At 47.4% G+C, this 13,322-nt stretch overlaps 1 long non-coding RNA gene and 3 pseudogenes across 1 annotated transcript in view; 3 read left to right on the top strand and 1 right to left on the bottom strand.

Moving 5' to 3' along the window:
- Window positions 1-13,322, top strand: part of LOC142435585 (uncharacterized) — a 41,073-nt gene that overhangs the window by 18,200 nt on the left and 9,551 nt on the right. The window lies entirely within an intron of this gene.
- LOC142435717 (U2 spliceosomal RNA) lies at window positions 2,808-2,947 on the top strand (annotated as a pseudogene).
- Window positions 4,291-4,830, top strand: LOC142435615 (vacuolar protein sorting-associated protein 37B pseudogene; annotated as a pseudogene).
- On the bottom strand, window positions 6,716-9,064 carry LOC142435614 (S-methyl-5'-thioadenosine phosphorylase-like; annotated as a pseudogene).

Below are 13,322 nucleotides of genomic sequence, written 5' to 3'. Positions count from 1 at the left end.
GAAAGTTTGTAAGCCAACCATTTCATGCCTTTATCTCCAAATTTTGGGTATCCAATTTACATACTGCCCACATGCAGAGTCTTCATTCCAGTTGGAACTTTGTGAAGTCTGCATCCATAAACAAAGTCAAATCCGGACAGGTCATCCATGAAGTCAGCAACAATATGCACTACTTCATAGGCTCAAAAATCTCCGGCTGGTCAGGTTCTGGTCAACTCAATGTGGGCTGCCTCACTTGGCCTCCACAGGGTGCCCATTGGTTGCCTTGCCTTTAGACCATGAGCTCTCACCAATCTTCAACAAGCCTAGCCCCCTCGTGCTAGGTCATGAACTTTAGATCAGTCAGCCCGTTCTCACCTTCTCTTTTATCCTGTAAACCAAGACCACAGGTGTCAGTAACCAAACTCAACTGTCTCTTTATTGCGGCATTTCTCCCACTTCCACTCAACAAGTAGATCCAGGTGGTTACCTAGCAAACATCTCAGCCTGCCCACTGACTCCCTTTAATGTTCCATCCCAGAGAAGGGTTTTCTTCATGGTTCCAGATTTTTTCCAGTGCATGACAAAGACTACTGGTTCCTGAGTAATCCAAAGTACTGGGTGGGACATATCTTTCCATACACAGCTTTCTTTGAAGGCATGGCCTAAACCCATTTAAAGATCAAATTTTAATAGCTCAAAGCAAGTGGCTTGCAACCTTTCTATTTTCAGACTTCCCTTATTTTCCCAGAAAACACCCGAGTAAATAGTGTGGCTTTACCTGACCTCTGGCTTTGCACGCTTTGGTCCCCCTGGGTTGATTTTTGCCTCACACCCAGATCCATCACCGACTTGGTCCAGGGCAAGCGTTTGGGTATCACTGCTAGATAAATGAGAGGACTTGTTCCACTCCACTTCTGACTAGCTCAGACTGTGGACCTGGATGGTGGCAGCTGGGGGTGCATCTCAGAGATGGGGAGGAGGGGATGTCCAGAATGACCTTGGCATGAATATCCCTGCGTCCACTTTACCCAACAAAGGCCGTCAGGCATCATGATGAAGAGATGCCACCACTCCCCTGTGGCCAGTATGAACTCTGTAGGACACTCACCCCCAAACACACACCTGTGTTGCAGTGGCTCACCCATGTCCCCGGGCAGGTCGGGGCCTGGGCAGTTGAGAAAACACCTGCAGGTCCCTGTGCAATGTGGATGACATCCGGAGACTCTCCTGGGTCCTCTGCACCCACCGTTCCTGGGTTGTCCAGCTCACTCCTGGGGCATCCTCCCCACTGTCAGAGCTCAAACGGTGACTCAGTTTCCTCAGGGGACCTCAGGCTCTACCAAGGATGGTTCTGCCTGCAGGCATGGCCTCATGGTCTATGGCTCTGCCTTGATCTGCCTGGCTCCAGGTCCTGATCCCCACACACCACTGCTCTTTCAGGAGCTAGTCTCTTGTAGGAATAGAAAGCATTGTCCTACGGCCACAGGGTGAAGTCGGTCATGGATGGAGAACCAAGACCAACAGATACTTATTAGAGACTTGGGACTTAGGAGGGCAACCACTCTGAAACTCTCAGATCAAAACCCACTGCCGTCCGCACTGATTCTGAGCACCCTGTAGGACAGAGTCGACGTGCCCCTTTGCGTTCCTGAGAATATATTATTGCAGGAGCAGACAGCCGTATCTTTTTTTCCAACGAGCAACTGCTTGGTTTGAACCGATGATCTTTTGGTTTTCAGCTCAATAGATAGCTTACTTTGGCTCACACTAAGCACTGAATGTACAGAGAAGGAAGCTGGGACCTTTCTCTTGCATAGCCTCCAATCTGAGAGGGGTTCTTCTAGCTGCAGAGACTCAGAGCAGTGGCTGCAGGGGCAGATGTCCTTTCTGGCATGCTCTGGTGATGGGCTGGCCCAAACAAGACCCTGAGAACCTGGGAGTCTCCCTCCCTCCACCTGACACCTCTGCCTGTCCACGTTGTGTGCTGTGGACATGTGCCGAGATCAAGCTGTCCCACGGTCTCTTTTCCAGGATGTAGGGGTCCTCTCTTCCTCGGAGGCAAGCCTCATGTCCCCCTGTGACGTCAGTGTTGTGAGAGCACACGTGTTCATGTTGGATTGGAGAATCCGAGGGGAAATTGACCCCACAGCAGAAGTGAGCACCATGCAGCCCTGTACCTTAGGAGTATGTGAATGTGGGCATGGGGTGGAGGGTGTGGGGGTGACCTTTTGTCAGAATGACAACACTTGTTGACTTTTCTTTTTTTTAAGCATGGAAGGTTTTCTTTATTTTTTCTTAAAAATCATTTTATTGGGGGCTTGTACAGCTCTTATCACAATCCATCCATCCACCCATTGTGTCAGCACATTTGCACATTTGTTGCCATCGTCATTCTCAAAACATTTGCTTTCTACTTGAGCCCTCGGTATCAGCTCCTCATTTCCCCCTCCCTCATGAACCCTTGATAATTTATACATTATTATTTTTTCATGTCTTACACTGTCCAACATCTCCCGCCACCCACTTTTCTGTTGTCCATTCCCCAGGAAGGGGATTTTACATAGATCATTGTGATTGGTTCCCCTTTCTACCCCGCCCTCCCTCCACCCTCCCAGTATTGCCATTCTCACCACTGGTCCTCAGGGGTTCATCTGTCCTGGATTGCATGGAAGGTTTTCTGAAGCTTTAAGTCTCATTTAAATAACTTAGTATTGTGTGTTGGCTGCACTGAAAAGAGTTGCTTGCTACTTAAAAAATTAAAAAAAAATTTTTTTTGCTTGCTACTTTTTAAATGATGGTGATATATATTAATATATTTTATACTCACCATTTCTCGGCCTTTTGGCTAAGATCAAGTGTAGCATCTATCTGTTCTTATCCGTTTAATATACCTTAATACTTGATATATTAAATTTACATATTGTGTTAGGCGGGGTTATCTAGAGAAACAAAAGCAGGACACTTATGATTATATCTGAGGATAGGTTTATACAGCGAGAAGGGATATAACAGCTAATTAGTCCACACAGCAGCACAGAGGGTTCAGTTCAACTCACTTCTGTGGAACAGTAAATATACTGGAAGTCCTTCAACCCCCGTGGGCTGCTGGATCCAAGGTCAAGGAAGCAGACAGCAGAGTCCTTGGGCAAGGCAGGCAGAGTCTGCCCACAGACAGAAAGCAGCAGAGTAGGGTCCACAATCAGCAGTAGCTTGGGAGCTTAGCAAAGCCCGCCCGGATGGGATATTGGACTCAAGCAGTGCAAGATGACAGGATACACCAGCCTCAAGCTCAAGCAGTGTGCGCACCAGCAGTGTGGTGAAGCAGGTCTCAAAGGAACCTCAAACTCGAGCAACATGGTCCACATGTTGGCTGTCCCAGAGGTAGTGTAGCTCACAAGTTGAGACAGAGAGTTAGGTAAAGCAGCCGCAGGCTGGTCCGATCACCAGAAAGCAAGAGAGAAAGAAGCAGGCCTTGCAGAGCCATTGGTCTCTTTGCCCTCCAATCAAACTGTGACCTGATGAATCCCACCTGTTCCTATTGCTCACGTCGGCATAATAAACCTAACGGTTACATATATTAATATATTTCAATATATCATACTACTCTATTTTAGATGTTAATGTTTTAGATATATTTATGTATAAATTGCTATTTAAATTGGTTTGAAATATACAATTTGGTGAGCAATGATTACATTCATAATGTCTGCAACCATCTCCACTGTCGATTGTCAAAGCATTTTCATCACTCCAAACAGAATGTCACTTTTCCTTAAGCCAGTGGTTCTCAACCTTCCTAGTGCTACGACCCTTTAATACAGTTCCTTATGTGGTGGTGAATTCCCCAATCATAAAATCATTTTCGTTGCTACTTCATCACTGTCATTTTGCTACTGTTATGCATCGGGAGACCCCTGTGAAAGAGCCATTTGACTTTCTCCCCTGCCACATCTCACTGTTAACCATCAATCCCCTTTGGACTCTATTTCCTTTCTAATCCCATTCACCTCCTCTCTATCCACACCTGGGTGGCCTTCTGACCAGGCAGCACCTTTACTGCATACACCTGTTGGCCTTCAGATGCTGGCCACCTCTTCATTCCCCAGCCCTGGGCAGCCTTCAACTTGTTTCTATGAAGGTCAATGAACATTCCTTACATATACAGCGTTGTTTAAAAGAAAACGTGTGGAAACATGGGTCTACCATTGATACAGGGAAAACGAATACTAGAAATACAACATAATTTAAGATTTAGTGTGATAGAAATCCACATGTGGGCTGGAGCGGCCCGACAGCCGAGGCGCGGGGATGGCGGGCGCCGGGACCGAGGCCCGCTTCGCAGGGCTGTCGCTGATGCAGCTCAACGAGCTGCTGGAGGATGAGGGGCAGCTGGCGGACATGGTCCAGAAGATGGAGGAGACGCAGAACCTGCAGCTCAGCAAGGAGATGACTCTCACTAGCAACCGGAGCCTGGTGGAAGGGAACCTGCTGTAGCAGCCCCAGCTGGACTCACTGAGAGCCAGCCTGTGCCAGAAATGCCAGGAGTTGCAGCTGCTGTTTGAAGCCTATCAGATAAAGAAGATCAAACTAGACAGACAGTCCAACAGTGCTTCCTTAGAGACTCTCCTGGCACTTCTTCAAGCCGAAGGGGCCAAGATTGAGGAAGACACGGAGAACATGGCAGAGAAATTTCTGGACGCAGAGGTGCCCCTGGACTCCTTCATTGATGTCTATCTGACCCGATGGACACGGGCGCACATGAGCAGAGTGAAGATGGAGAAGCTCCAGGAGCTGGTGCTAAAGGGGCAGAGACTCCCGCCCTACCCCCCGGGCTTCATCCTGCAGTGAGCGCCAGCCTACCCAAGGTCCGGCTGCACATCTGGTGTGAAGTGGTGGGTCTGTGGGCAGTGGTTTTGTTCACGGCTGTGCAGGCTGGTGTCACTTGGGCTTGTCCGGCTGCAGAGCCGTCTAGACATCATTGTGACAGAGCCTGGCTCCCGCCCTGTGCCCTCCCAGTGGACTGGTGTCTGTGCAACTGGGGGCGGGTGGGCACTGCCCTGCCTTTGGCTCCTTTCCTGGTTGCTTCCTGGCTCTTTTCCTGGTTGCTTCCTGGAGAGCCATTCGGGGAGTGTCTCTGGCCTGGCAGGGGCCCCTCAGCCACTCCTATCCTGAGCCCCCAATCCGGTCACTTTCCGAGGCCTCAGGGCCCTGGCAGTTCATGCTGGGTGCGAGCTGGACTCAGGACAGATGGGTGCCCTGTTGGCTCCTAGCCACACACACTCCCCAAATGTTTTTACTGCGTGGGTCTCTGTCCTCTTTTGTATTGCTGGGCAAACCAAGTTTTTTTTTGACATTCACACAACCATTCAGGGAAACTTCATAAACTGTGCAGCTCTTGCTCTGCACAGACAGGTGCAGCCGGAGGGGGTGAGGGGGCTGTGCCATGCCTTAGCGCTGCCTGGGCCTGGGAGCAGCGACCCCACCCCCAGGTGCCTTGTGGGGGCCTCTGCTTTCAGGGGATGTGCGCTGGTCTGTGCTCCTGGGGTGGTATTGGAGGCCTGCCCTGTCCGCTTGAACTAGGATCCTCTTAGCCAGCATTCCTGGCCCTGGGGAGTGGGCTGGAGGGGGACAGGGGTTTTTGGATCTGAGGATGCCCAGACTTCCCCCTCAGGGGGTCCCACACCTGGATACTTAGTGGTGGGATCTCTGCCTGCCTTCTCCTGCCACCCAGCAGGCAGCATGTGAGCGATCTCCATCTGGTTGGCACTTTCCAGAGTGACAGGCTCTTGCAGGGCAGGTGGCGGGGTCCTCTGACCTGCCCCTGGAAATTGAGCTTTGCTGTATCGTGTGTCACTTTTTCAAATAAGCCTCTGTAGGATGAGTCATTGCCATGCCAATCGGGCTCAGCCAACCCAGCCTCCACCCTCCAGTCGGTGCCACTCACTCCTTGCCGGCCTGGCAGTGGAACCGGTGCCAAAAGCACACATGAGGTAGCTGGCTTTGTGCAGGACCCCGGCTGCCCCTCCACATCCAGATCCAGGCGGGGCTCTCAAGTACAGAGACCAGACTTCCCGCAGGAAACAGGTTCCGGGAAAAGCACTGGAGGTGGTTGCAGGGCACATCTCAGTCTCTGCCCGGCACCAGCAGCAGTGCAGGAGACTTGTCTGGGGACATTGGGAATGGCAGAAGACCGCCGGTCCCGAGCGTATGGAGGACAGTGGGACCATCACCATGTGCTGGCCGACCAGTGGAAGCCGCTTGTGTTCTGTGGGTCTTTTAAATAAATGTAGAATTCCCCCCCCCCCAAAAAAAGAAATCCACATGTAACTGGGAACATACTTCCCTTGTGAAAATATCCCTTTTAAGCATAACCATCAGGGATGTCCCGACTCAGGAATGGTACACAGGACACCTGAAACTTCCAGGGAGGGTGGTCCAATGGCCCCAGGATAAATGTAGGTCTAGGGAATTTCCCAACCATCAGTGTCTGTGTGTTTCATTGATGCTTTACTGCACCCTGGTTGACTCATCCCGTCCCTGTGGCCCCTCTGTGGGGGGTTGTCCCATTGCCTACAGATGGGCTTTGGGTCTCTGCTCCAACCCCCCTCGTCCTCAACAATGTTTTTGTTGGTTTGTTTGTTAAGTGTCTTCTGATGCCCATGATCAGTCCCGATGAAGAATCACCTTCTTAAAGAGAACTCCAGCGTTCTGTGTATCCATGAACAAGCCTCTTTCACACGGAAATAAAAAAGTCACTTCCATGTCTCTGCAATAAAACTAAAAACTGGGCTGCATTCTTCAGTGTATGGAGTTGTTTCAGACCGTTCTAGGGACCCTACCTGAGGTCTGGCAGTCAGGAATAAACTTTTGTCCTTGTAGCATTTTCTTCAGGGCCTTTAAGACCTGCGGAAATAGCCTGCTCAGTCCTTCCAGTGAGCGTTCATCCGTTACCATGGCGATACTTGGATAGCAAATTCCAGCCTCTTTAGCAAGAATCACTGCTGGGACAGTAGGTCAGGTTGATAACCATTCACCCCTGCAGCCTCACCCCCGGGTACAGAACTTGAAGGATCCAGTTTGGGAGCTAAACTGGGCCCCCACCATTGTGACCATGGTCCCCTTCAAGTGGAGACATCGGAGTCCTGGTTTCTTGGAAGTTTCCCTGGGGATTTCTCATCTTGCTTTTGGAATATGGCATGGAATTAGCTCCCATCATAGAAGGTCTAAGACCTCGTGGAGGTCCTCTCTATGCACGGATTGGTGATGATGATGTCCCTGGGCTGTATCTCCTCCCTCAGGTCACTGTGACATGTGTACAATCCTTCTCCTTCAGAGCCCAGACATTTGCCTGGAAGTTGACTTTGGAAGGCTTGACCCTGTGCTGCTGCCTGTGCCCCCAAGGTTACAACCAATGTTTTCTGTTTTCCAAAGTTAAGGAATCAAGTGGCTTGCCAAACGGAGTACCCACATATTTTTTAGTTTGTCCATCTAAAATCCCTGGGTCTTCCAGTCTATGTCCACCAATGATTCCAATTTTTAAAAATAATTTTATTGGGGGTTCTTATAACAATCTATACATCCATTGTGTCAAGTACATTTGTACATATGTTGCCATCATCCCTTTGAAAACATTTTTTTCTACTTCAGCCCTAGGTATTAGCTCATTTTCCCCTACCTCCCCCATCCACATGAACCCTTGATAAATTATAACTTATTATTATTTTCATATCTTACACTGTCAACTGTCTCCTTTAACCCATGTTTCTGTTGTTCATCCCCCTGGTGGGGGGGGGGGTGCTAAACATTGATCATTCCTATCAGTTCCCCCTTTCTCCCCCTTCTCCCCACCCTCATGGTATCGCTACTCCCATTATTGTTCCTGAGGAGTTTATCTGTCTTGGATTCAATGTGTCGAGAGTTCTTATCTGTAGCAGTGTACATGTTCTGGTCTAGCTGGATTTGTAAGGTAGAACTGGGGTCATGATAGTGGGGTTGGTGGGGGGAGGAGCATCAAAGGACTAGAGAAATGCTGTGTTTGGTGGGTGCTGTACTGCACTCGGCTGCCTCATCTCTTCCTTGTGGCCCTTCTGTGGGGGGATGTCCAATTGCCTACAGGTGGGCTTTGTGTCTCCACTGTGCACTCCCCCCTCACTCACACGGATATGATTGTTTTGGGTCTTCTGATATCTGATACCTGATCCCATCAACACCTAGTGATCACACCTGTTGGTATGCTTCTTCTATGTGGACGTTGTTGCTTTTCAGCTAAATGGACACTTTGCTTAACTTCAAGCCTTTAAGATCCCAGAAGGTGTATCTTCTGATAGCCAGGCACCATCAGCTTTCTTCATCACATTTGCTTATGCACCCATTTTGACTTCAGTGATCATGTCGGGAAGGTGAGCATCACAGAATTCCAGGTTATTAGAATAAAATATTCTTGCATTGAGAGAGGGCTTGAATCCCAATGTCTCTCTGGTACCTTGATGCTAAACATATACGTACATAGACCTATATCCCTAGTATATATATTAACATATTTACATATATCCACGCCTATAGTTATAACTCTATAAATGTCTTTTGCCTCCTAGTTCTTTCTCCTATTTCCTTTTACTTTCCTCCTATCCACTATCATGCTTGACCTTCATTTGGCTCTCCGTAATTCCTCTTGGCTACACTGCATTTGATCAAACCCCACCAGACATTCTACCCCCTCCTCACCATCGATTTTAGATCACTTATGATTCCCTTGACCCTGGGTTTGTCGGTTCCCTCCTCCCTTCCTCTCACCTCCCCTTCTCCCCAGTCACCCTGAAACCTTCGGTCCTGTTGTTTTCGCTTCGGGATTGTTTATCTTGCCTATCAGATAGATAGACATGAAAAAAAGGAGGGAAGGGGGGCGACTGTAGCCCATAAATAGTTCCAGGTATGTCTGCTGACCTTTATATATGTTTTCCAATTGAGTCTGATGAGGTGCCAAGCCCTGCCCTCCAAGTCTGAAGTCTATTTTTGGGATTCCCTGGGGACTTTGTTGGTTTATTCCAATCTTAATGGCCCTGGTGGTGGCAGCAGAAGGCATGACTGCAGCAGGCAGGGCATTCCGTCTCTGTCCACCTTCAAGGAATAGCTGTGGTGTGCTCAGCCAAGCAAGAAGAATAAAAAGCAAGTTCAAACTGGGATGCTGGGGTGAGCAGTTTGGAGTCCCAAAGAGGAGGCTTTCTACTCCTCTACACAGTTACCCTCTTGAAAGCCAACAGAGGCAGTCCTCGCCTGTCTTACATGGGATATCTATGACTCAGGATCGACTTCATGGTGCTGAGTGAGTTTTGAGAATATTCATGAAAAGACAGCTCTGTGTTTTTATTTTTTATAATCACACAGTAAGGACCCGGTGTCACAGGAATGCCTTCCCATCTACCCTTTGTTTTAGCTGTTTGAGTGTGTCTTCTTAGAGAGATGCATGAGACAAGCAGACAGACAGAGACCAAGAGAAGCAGAAACAAAGGGAGACAAAGCAGAGTGTGAGCTCGATCCCAAGAAGTGAAGCTCTATTTGTACAGAGGCACAGCATAACTCATGGAATGCTAGGTCCCAGACAAGATGAACAAGGTAGTAGACTGAGCAGTCAGCTGGGGTGCTACTAGAAGGGTTACCCGACCTGACATCAAACAAACAAACAAAAAACAGACAGAGAGGGAGGAGCCTTTTAGACAGGTGGGGTGGATACATGGATGCCAATCTGGAAAAAGATCTCCTCAGAGGTCGAGGTTAAAAGTCAACATGTTCCTGGCAGAGTGAAGTGTGAAACTGAGTATGATGATGACATATTACTCTCCCAAGGTCATGGCAATGAGGATAGACAGTTGGGGGCTCAGGCCTAGTCAAAAATAATTTCTTTTTGATATGTTAATGTAAGACTGGCTCCAGTTAGGTGAAGTGAAGATGTCCCAAATGACTAACTTCCCCACTACAATGTCCCTGCTATCTCCCCCATTCCTCCCCTCGCGATAGTCCCTCAAGTCTTTTTATTTTTTTATTTTTAGTTTCTCAAGTCTCCTCTCTCTCTCTCTCTCTCACTGCTATTGAGTCAATGCTGACTCATGGCAACCCCACAGGACAGGGCAGAGCTCTGTCCCTGTGGGTTTCTGAGATGGTAACTGTTTGCAGGAGTAGAAAGCCTTGTTTATCTCCTCCCCTCACATCCTAGGGTTTTGCAATTTGCTGCGATGTCTTACAGAACCCAGGAGCAGTTAAGGAAATGGCTCATGTGTTTGTGGGAGCTGGTTGGTCCCAATCTGAACCTGTTTTTCAGCAGTGTTCCAGGGTCACCTGCCATCTGATTGGTGATCCTCCCCGGTGACGCAGCACCAGTTTTTGACACACATTAAGGCTGGAATGGGAGATCACAAGGATGGCTTTGACGGAGACGTGGTCTTTCCTTTCTGCGGGCCTAACCACCAAGGAAACAGAGTGTTGGCTTGAGTCACATCTTGTAGTTAACTAGATTCAATAAAAATCCTGGCTTAATGCTGCCACGTGGCCATACTTGGTTACTTTCTGAAAAATGGTATTATATCCACAGGTATAGAGGATGGAATTTGCACCACAAGAAAGGAGGGCTTTGGCTAGAAGGACCATATTAATTGAGTAACTCCATCTCAGTCTCTTAAGAGAGATCTCTGCTGGTCCTGTCAGATTCCATTGGCTGAAGGCAAGACCATGGGTGACGCCACGCCTTTTCTCAGAAGCAGATGGACGGAGGCTCTCAAAAGAGCTGAAACAGCTGCGAGATGGTTCGATGAAGCTGGAGAAATTTGATACGTTTGGCAAACAGTAAACAGGAGATCCTGAAGTTGCTGGAGCGAGAGCCCGTGTGGTGTGGTGGATCAGGAAAGAAGGGGGCGTCTCTAGAGCTGATGGAAAGGGGCAGCCCTTTCACTGAGACACAGGGATGTCAAGCCCTGGGTGGGTGTGGGAGTTCAGTTTGGAAGGGAGAAGTAGGAAATTGAGGAGGTCCCTGCCTGGATTTCTCCAAATGTATTCATTCATTTATTTACTCGGTCATTAAGAATCAGTTATGGACTTCCTACGATATACGGACATCAAGTGCACTAACAGTTGCAACCCCCTTTCCAACGCTCCCATACTAAAATTCCACCAACCGTGTAACACAGTAGTTGAGACACCCGTGTCAGGACCAAATACAGGTATCATGGTTTCAACTACTTCCTATCTAGGTCAAGTAGATTGTGTCACAAGGAAACTGGATTCTGATCTTTAGTTCAAACACAAGCCAATGAGGTCGGATTTCCCGTCTGGGACCATCTGCGGCCAGGGCAGATCTTACAAGTTAGGACACTCTCCTTCAGACTGGCCATGAGACATACACCAGTCATAAGGTTTGAAGCCTTAATGATTGTTACTTTCTGAACTTCCGGCTAAAAGGCTGGGGGTTACACCGAATGCCGTTAGAATACTAGCCTCAGGATCGGGGTTACCAGCTCCAGACTTTCAAGCCTCTTTCTGGTTCAACAGCTTATGAGAAACTATGAAAAAGTGATCCCCCACAATGGCCTAGACATATCCCAGTAAACAAAGAATAAAATAATTAAATATAAATTAAAAGATTCATGGAACAAGGTCTGGACGTCCCAGTGCAGAGATTCCAGGTTCTGTGGACATGCTACATGGATTTTTAAAAAAATTTACTGGCATGTAACTCATTTACCATACAATTTAATGGCTCAAGTATATTCAAATGAGTTGTGCAATCAATACCACAATCAATTGTATTAGTTTCTTCATTCATGTACCCTTATTAGTTCTTCTATTACCCTCAACCTCTCCCGCCATAACCCTAAGGAACTATTAATCTACTAACTGTCTCTACGAATTTAACAACCTGGTCTTCACATAAAGAAAATCACACGAAAACGTTAATGCTGACAAATGACAGGAAAACCTCTAACAGAAATAAGTTAATCAAAACTGTGAGCACTTCAAAATGGGTCCAATGGGAAGACAAATGACAATGTGCTCAGTTTTAACCTAACAATCACTGCAGTCATCCGTTTTGCAATGCCCTCTGAGAGCAAGGCTATTCTTATGCCTGGTCAATGGTCAGAGAGAGTTAAGACATCGAAGGCCTCATCGGAGTGAGGACTCTACAGATGGCTTTGGGACTTTCATTGGATCCTTAGCCTTCCACAAACTGGTGCTCAGAATGTATATTGTAGTACAATCCCCTCCTGTGATCTTGGATCTCCTTGAATCACCTGGGCTGCTGCGCTCCTCCTGTGTGGCCTTTGCTGACACCTCACTTAGCTGACTGCTTGTTCTAAGAAAGGCACCTAGGACCACAAAGGCTGTTCGTTCTGATAACCAAGCACCGTCTGTTTCCACCACACTCTGCTACAGCACCCATCCCTTCAGGCTCATTTCATGGGGGCAAGAATCAAGCAGGGACATGACTGACTTGGAAGTGATAGCCAGCAACCAGTGGAGAGAGGTTTCTTGTCAGCCCAGCAGCTCTCTGAAACCTCCAGCTTCTCTGAGTCTCTTGGCCAGTCTTGCACGGAAGCTAAAGTATGTCTGAAGAGGTCAGCACCAGGCCACTGATTACATAAATCAGACTTCAATGGAACACGCAGGAAGCTAGCAATCTGAATCACGTACATATATTGTAAGATTTTTCAAATAATGTTTTGTAGATCACTAAAGCCAATGATACTACCACAAGAGAAAGCTAAAAATAAAACCTGTGATGGACTGGAATCAGAAAGATCTGTCTGAGGTGGCTTTTAAAATGTTTCACTCTTCTTTTAATTCCATTTTTCTATGAATATGTAAGTAGACATAATGACAAGTATGTATAGGTATGTGCATACTCTCATACACAGGATGATCTCAGAATGTTCGTGAAAAAATCACCAATACTTATTAATTGCATTTTCCCCACACACTTCATTTGAAGACCCCTCGTATTTCTGAGCTCTTTACACTCTGAGGATTCAGAGGTAACATGCAATCCTAATACTCAGAGGTCTATTCCTCAGTACCATTTTCTAATAAAAGAAGAATGGTTTCTTGGAGAAAAGTCTAATTCCAGCTTAGAAAGGAAAAAGTCCATCTTGAACACTGGCAGAGACGTTCAAATTTTACTAGAGACGTGTCAAAAACAGAGGTGCCCATTTAAAGGACTAACAAAATCTGGGAAATTTGAGCAAAAAAGAAACATACATAAGAGGGATTATCATATAGATACTTCCAGGCCCACTATGTTCAACTTATGTTCAACTCCATAGCTATGAACTAAACCCTCAAAGAGCTTACTATGA

The sequence above is a fragment of the Tenrec ecaudatus genome, chromosome Y (assembly GCF_050624435.1).
Source record: "Tenrec ecaudatus isolate mTenEca1 chromosome Y, mTenEca1.hap1, whole genome shotgun sequence".
NCBI lineage: Eukaryota > Metazoa > Chordata > Mammalia > Afrosoricida > Tenrecidae > Tenrec > Tenrec ecaudatus.
This window is presented reverse-complemented; position numbering and strand designations above follow the sequence as displayed.